Below are 6,664 nucleotides of genomic sequence, written 5' to 3' on the forward strand. Positions count from 1 at the left end.
TTTGGGGTGGTTTTGCATTTTCTTTTTTATACTTTTTTATTTTCTCTAGGTGTTCTTCAAAGCATATTTTACTTTTCTAATCAGAAATAAAAATAATCTTTATTTCTTATGGCAGAAGGGCCTTTTAGAATATTTGTCATGTTCTCACTGACAAACCAAGAAGGCCTCCTGGCACCTCTTTCCAAACAATGACACAGATAATAGAAGCCATCCTCTCAAGGCCACACCATACACAGGCCACTCTCTCTACATGGCATATATAGGTTTAGGATGCTTATATTCTGTCAGCAGAAGGAATTCACACTCAAGAGCTCATTGGCTTGGATGTTTGGCCTACATACATACTGGTTTTAGATGGAGTGTTTTTTTTTTTTTTTCAGGATGTAAGTATGATTTCATCATTTCACACATATAAATTCTCAGGAAGAAAAGTGTATTGGGGGTTCTGGAAAGATGGTCACCTTAATGATAGCATAGAATACCATATCTATAGGTCAGCCTTGAACTTAGATGTCCTTGATCTCTGAAGAATGTCATAACACTGCCTTATTCGTAACATAGTGCTACAACATAAACCCCAAACATATTGTTAAAGACTAAATACTAGTGTGAATTTGTTCCAGATGACAAAGTTTTCCAGAAAATTACAATTTTAAAGGACAAATGCATATATTCGTGTATTTCATTGTAAATATTCAGCTTAATTGTTCCACCAAGTTTGGGCATACCGCTTGCCATAAAGGCCAATAATTATTTGTTAAATTAGATTGAACAGAATTTTATCCACATCTACCAAAAATGTAATTATTTATAAAATGTGTATATGGTTCATTTGTAAATGAAATATATCCTTCACTAAGGTCATTTCTCCACTTAAAATCTTCAGTGGCTCCCTGCTGTCAACAGACCAAATTCCCTCACAGCCCGCATGGCACCCAGCTCTCCAGGCTTGTGTCTGCCCCTCCCCCAGGCATCCTATATCCTGACCTCAACCAACAACTCAGTGTTTCCTGAGCACATTCTCTTTTCTTGTGTCTTCTTGAATGTCCTTGGCCCACTTGTTGGTTCAGCATACTCCTATTTATCCTTCAAGTTCTTCCCAAAAGTATCTCCTCTCTTTGACTTTCTGGAATTTGCCCTCTGTCTCCCTTCTTCCCCCACAAGTTCCCATAGCATTCATTTTTTCATGTACGTAGCATTTACATGTTGAATACAGTTATTGGTTTATATGTCTCTCTGTCTCTTCCCCTGTGGATCAGAAGCTTCCAAAAAGATACAAAAAAGAAAATATTAATTCTTTTAATTCCGAAAATGTTTTTGATCTCAGGATTAAGAAAAATTAAGCCTCATATTTAATATGTAAGGCCTAATTTGTATCGTATTGTATTGTATCATGGAGTTTACTATGGATTTAGATGGAGTCACATATTTATCAGAGCATCCTTCTGTGGTCTGATGACCGTGTGGGTCATCAGGTGCTCCCGAGGATAGAGGATCCTCATCAATGAGGAGGGATGGGCAGTGCCACCCTCACTCTTCATTTGAGGTATGATAGTTGGTAGATTATAAATGCCCATTTAAGTAGCTATTTACATTGCATTATCTGTTTCTTCTAAACTAACCCCATAAAAATGAACTCGTCATTTTAAAAGATTCCTGCAAAGACATCATAAAATAGCCATTGCAGTGAAAACAGTGAAGCCAAAAGTACAAAAGTTTGCCATGTAACAAGAATTTAAAAACAAAATAAGGCCAGGCATAGTGACTCACACCTGTAATCCCAGCACATTGGGAGGACGAGGCAGGTGGATCACCTGAGGTCAAGAGTTCAAGAACAGCCTGGCCAACATGGTGAAACCCCATCCCTACCAAACATAAAAAATTATCCAGGTGTGGTGCAGGGTGCCTATAATCTTAGCTACTTGGGAGGCTGAGGCAGGAGAATCGCCTGAACCTGGGAGGCAGAGGTTGCAGTGCCACTGCACTTCAGCCTGGGCGACAGAGTGAGACTCCGTCTCCAAAAAATAATAATAATAAATAAATAAATACATAAATAAATAAATAAATAAAAGCACTGTTAACTGTGATTTTATGAGAAATAATCTGTGAACTCATGAGAAAGCAATTGCTTTTCAAAGGAAATGAGTTCTATGGAGAGACCATTTTGAGCAAAGATATTTGGACAGGTATATTATCTTATTAATGAAAATATTATGTGTCATCCATAAAAATAGTCCTATCATATATACAGAAAACTTAGAATTTTTAAACCTGGTTAAGTAATCTTACAAATCAAGAGTCTCCATGGGCTTTCAAGCCATTTAGAAATGCAAAAATGCAGCCGGGCACAGTGGCTCACACCTGTAATCCTAGCACTTTGGGAGGTCGAGGCAGGGAGATCATCTGAGGTCCAGAATTTGAGACCAGCCTGGCCAACATGGTGAAACCCCATCTCTACTAAAAATACAAAAAGTAGCTGGGTGTGGTTGTGTGTGCCTGTAATACCAGCTACCTGGGAAGCTGAGGCAGGAGAATTGCTGGAATCTGGGAGGTGGAGGCTGCAGTGAGCCAAGATTGCGCTGTTGCACTCCAGCCTGGGTGACAGAGCGAGACTCCATCTCAAAAAAAAAAAGAAAAAGAAAAAGAAATACAAAAATGCAACATATTCTGATTAGCTTGCAAGAACAACTGAAAGGCATCAAGGAAAATGGAGAAACTACTGCCAAATTTTAATGTAAATCTGCAAAATTTTTAATATAAATCTTTGCATTATACCCTTTGACACAGGATATAATGATATGATTATGTATTTCTGCTGTATGGTTCTGTGTATCCATACGAGATTTTTTTTTTCAGCTAAAGCAGCCACTGAAACCAAGTAATAAAATTCACTGAACTAAGAATCAGACTTTTGAATGTTTTTATCTCAAATATTAAATAATGAAGTAGGTTCAAATATTGATTTCACTAAAATGTTATGACTAACAAAAAAAGAAAAAAGTTTGTATCATTAATAAATAATATGAAATAAAATTAAAATATTTCATTTTTTCTTATTCTTTAACTTTTTGTGTACATTTTATGCTGTACATGATACTACAGTTGCACATCTGTATAAACAATTAAACATATGTATGTACATTTATTGCCAGAGGAGATAGTTAATAAAAGTTTGCAGAATGAGAATCTTCTTATAAGATCTGATAGTATAGATATAAAAAATGGCATGAGTCCTATACAGAAAATGTGAAGAAAGATATAAAAAGGGGGGAGTGGGGAGAGAAAAAGAAGCTGTTGGGAGGCTATGGTCTATTTATTTTATAATAATCAAAGGGAGAGAAATCCTCTCTAAAAATTTTGGTGGCCTAACATTTAAGCTACACTACTGGTTAAAAGACAAAAATGTGGAATTATCTATCCATATAAGAAAGTATATTAGAGAAGAATTATATCTTGAAGTTTAGTAGCACTTTCTAGCAAACTCTCAAGATCTGATCACTAAAAACTAAATTCACTTGACAGAACAAAGGCACATTCTAGTATCTTCCCTAAGAACACACTAATTTGAATTCATGTATATGATGGATTCTATTAAGTTTCTAAAAAATGCCCAGCTGGTTTTTGGAAAAAAAAAAAACATAGATGGAAATTAGAGGCATTGTTATCACTTACATAGCAATTTAGTGCTTTGAAAATGAGATGGAAACATGTTTTGTTTTCCTCTCACACATCCTGTGGAACTTTTGTTTCCACTGAACAGGTTAGAAGGCGGATGCATGTGAAGCTAATCCACTTACTGTTGTACCCATATCTTCAGTTGCCCACAAAATATTTTACCTCAATTCTTCAGTAAAACTTGAATCTTAAAAACTGCTCTTTTTAGGTGCTGGAATTCATTTAATGACCTAATGAGATGAGGAGAGCAAATCTGGTGGCAACCAAATGAACTATGGATGGGGCAAAGGGACAGGAGACAATTTGAGAACAAATAAAAAGAAAAACAACTTTCACCATGGAGGGTAAACATATGGAACTTGTTAACTTCAAGTGACAGTGCTAGCTGAAACATTCTGGGGTTCAAGGAGGGTTCAGAGGCATTCATGGAGAACAACTCTCTAACAGGCTACGAAATGAAAGTTGGATTTGTTCCGGAGACAATGCCTGGCTTTGGAGGTGGCCCTCCAGGAGGACACTTACCCAATCCTTCTCCCCATCAGGAACACAGCAGCTACCCCGGCCTGACACAGTGCGAGATTCTTTTGTCCTTATCGTGACATCAGAAATAAATTCCAAATCCGAATACACAGAAGGAGTCTTTGATGGCCTCCCAGCCACAGCTTGGCCCAGCACCCTCCCTTGGAGGGAAAGTGCAGGACTGAGAAATCAGAATCCTGGCTCTCTTTCTTTTCCATCCTGAAGCCAATTTTTTTTTTTTTTTTTTTTAAACAAAACCAAGGCTCTGTTTTCCCTCTAGGGGTCTTCCAGGATCAAAAGTGGCTTAAAAAGACCTCTTGATCTAGTGTGCGCTCTTGTTTTATTTTCAAGTTTTAAGCCAAAACTGGTTAACTTCAAAAGGGCTATGTGCAAAAATCCTAATATCATTTTCCTAAAGAGGTCTTGTTGAATGATTGATATTTTGAGGGTTTTCCAGCCCAATGATTTCTTTGCTGAAAACAGAGCATACCCACTCATTTTGGCATTTTGTTTGCCAACCAAATCAACAGCCTGAACACTGTTCATTCCCTCACCTTGACAACACTGGGACTTGCTAACAAGTGCTGCCCCCAGTGAACCACATCTACCAAAAAGCATTTGTGTGTGCCTTTACTTTCTGCATACATCCCTGTCATTAATTAGGACCTCAAGGCCTACCAGAGAGTTTATTTCCTTCCCTAGCGAATTTCCTTTATGTCCTGAAAATCTGTTTGTGAAGTGGTAGAGAATATGAGTCTATATTTCCTCTTTCCAGAGATACAAATATACAAGAGCCCTTATATCATAGAGAAGCTTGAGTTCCCTTTATTTTCCAATTGACTACAGACAAAGGATTATTTTCTAAGAAAATCTGTTTTGAAAAACCATGAGGTCCAGAATTTAACCCTACCCCTAAACTAATATTTTTTAACTGGGAAAGTATTTGTGTTAAATTTTTTTTTTTTTTTTTTTTTTGAGATGGAGTCTCACTCTATCACCCAGACTGAAGTGCAGTGGCACAATCTTGGTTCAATGTAACCTCTGCCTCCCAGGTTCAAGTGATCCCCCTGCCTCTGCCTCCCGAGTAGCTGGGATCACAGGCATGCACCACTACATCCAGCTACTTTTTGTATTTTTAGTAGAGGCGGGGTTTCGCCACGTTGGCCAGGCTGGTCTCCACTCCCTACCTCAGGTGATCCACCCACCTTGGCCTCCCAAAGTGCTGGGATTATAGGTGTGAGCCAGTGTGCCTGGCCCTCTTTCATTTTCTTCCTTCCTTCCTTCCTTCCTTCCTTCCTTCCTTCCTTCTCTTTCTTTCTTTTTCTTTCTTTCTTTCCTTTCTTTCTTTCTTCTTTCTTTCTTTCTTCTTTCTTTCTTTCTCTTTCTCTCTCTCTCTCTCTCTTTCTTTTTTTGAGACAACTTGGCTCTGTCACCCAGGCTGGAGTGCAGTGGCACCATCTTGGCTCAGTGCAACCTCTGCCTCCCAGGTTCAAGTGATTCTCCTGCCTCAGCCTCCCAAGTAGCTGGGGTTATAGGCACCCACCACCACGCCCGGCTGATTTTTTGTGTTTTTAGTAGAGACAGGGTTTCACTATATTGGTCAAGCTGGTCTCAAACTTCTGACCTCAAGTGATCCACCTGCCTCAGCCTCCCAAAGTGCTGGGATTACAGGCGTGAGCCACTGCACCTGGACTAAAAATCTTCTAATAAGTCTGAAACTGTCCTTTTATTAAAATGACTTTCCATTCTCTTTCTTTTTTTTTTTTTTTTAACAGAGTCTCATTCTGTCACCCTGGGTGGAGTGCAGTGGTGCCATCAAGGCTCACTGCTGCAGCCTCGACCTCCCAGGTTCAAGCAATCCTCCCATCTCAGACTCCCGGCTAGCTGAGACTATAGGTGTGCGCCAACACGCCAAGCTAATCTTTATATTTTTTGTAGAGACAGAGTTTCTCCATGTTGCCCAGGCTAGTCTTGAACGCCTGGGCTCGAGAAATCCTCCTGCCTAGGCCTCCCAAAATGCTGGGATTACAGGTATGAGCCACTGCATCTGGCCTTCATTCCACTTTCTTAGGCAGTAAGTTCCACTTGAAGGCTAGAGTAGCGGTTAATACCTCAGGCTTTACATCCAGACTGCAAAGTTTAAAATTCTGGCTGTGGAACCTTAGGCAATTTACTTAACCTCTCCATGCCTCTGTTTTCTCATCTATAAAATGGGTATGTTAACAGCCTCTAACTCATGGGACTGCTGTAAGAATTAAGTGAATAAATACATATGTGTTGTATTGTTACTGTTTTAAGTAAAATTGTGTTTCTGCAATATCCTACGAGAAAGTTGTGTTTTTTACATTCTCATCTTACTGTAGTTTAGGAAACATAATTTAGTTTCATTTCATAAACTCTAAGCATACCATAGCAGTAAGAGAACTGGCCTTAACTTTAGAAGACTTGAGTTCAAATATTGACCTTGATA

The sequence above is a fragment of the Chlorocebus sabaeus genome, chromosome 15 (genome assembly GCF_047675955.1).
Source record: "Chlorocebus sabaeus isolate Y175 chromosome 15, mChlSab1.0.hap1, whole genome shotgun sequence".
Taxonomy (NCBI): domain Eukaryota; kingdom Metazoa; phylum Chordata; class Mammalia; order Primates; family Cercopithecidae; genus Chlorocebus; species Chlorocebus sabaeus.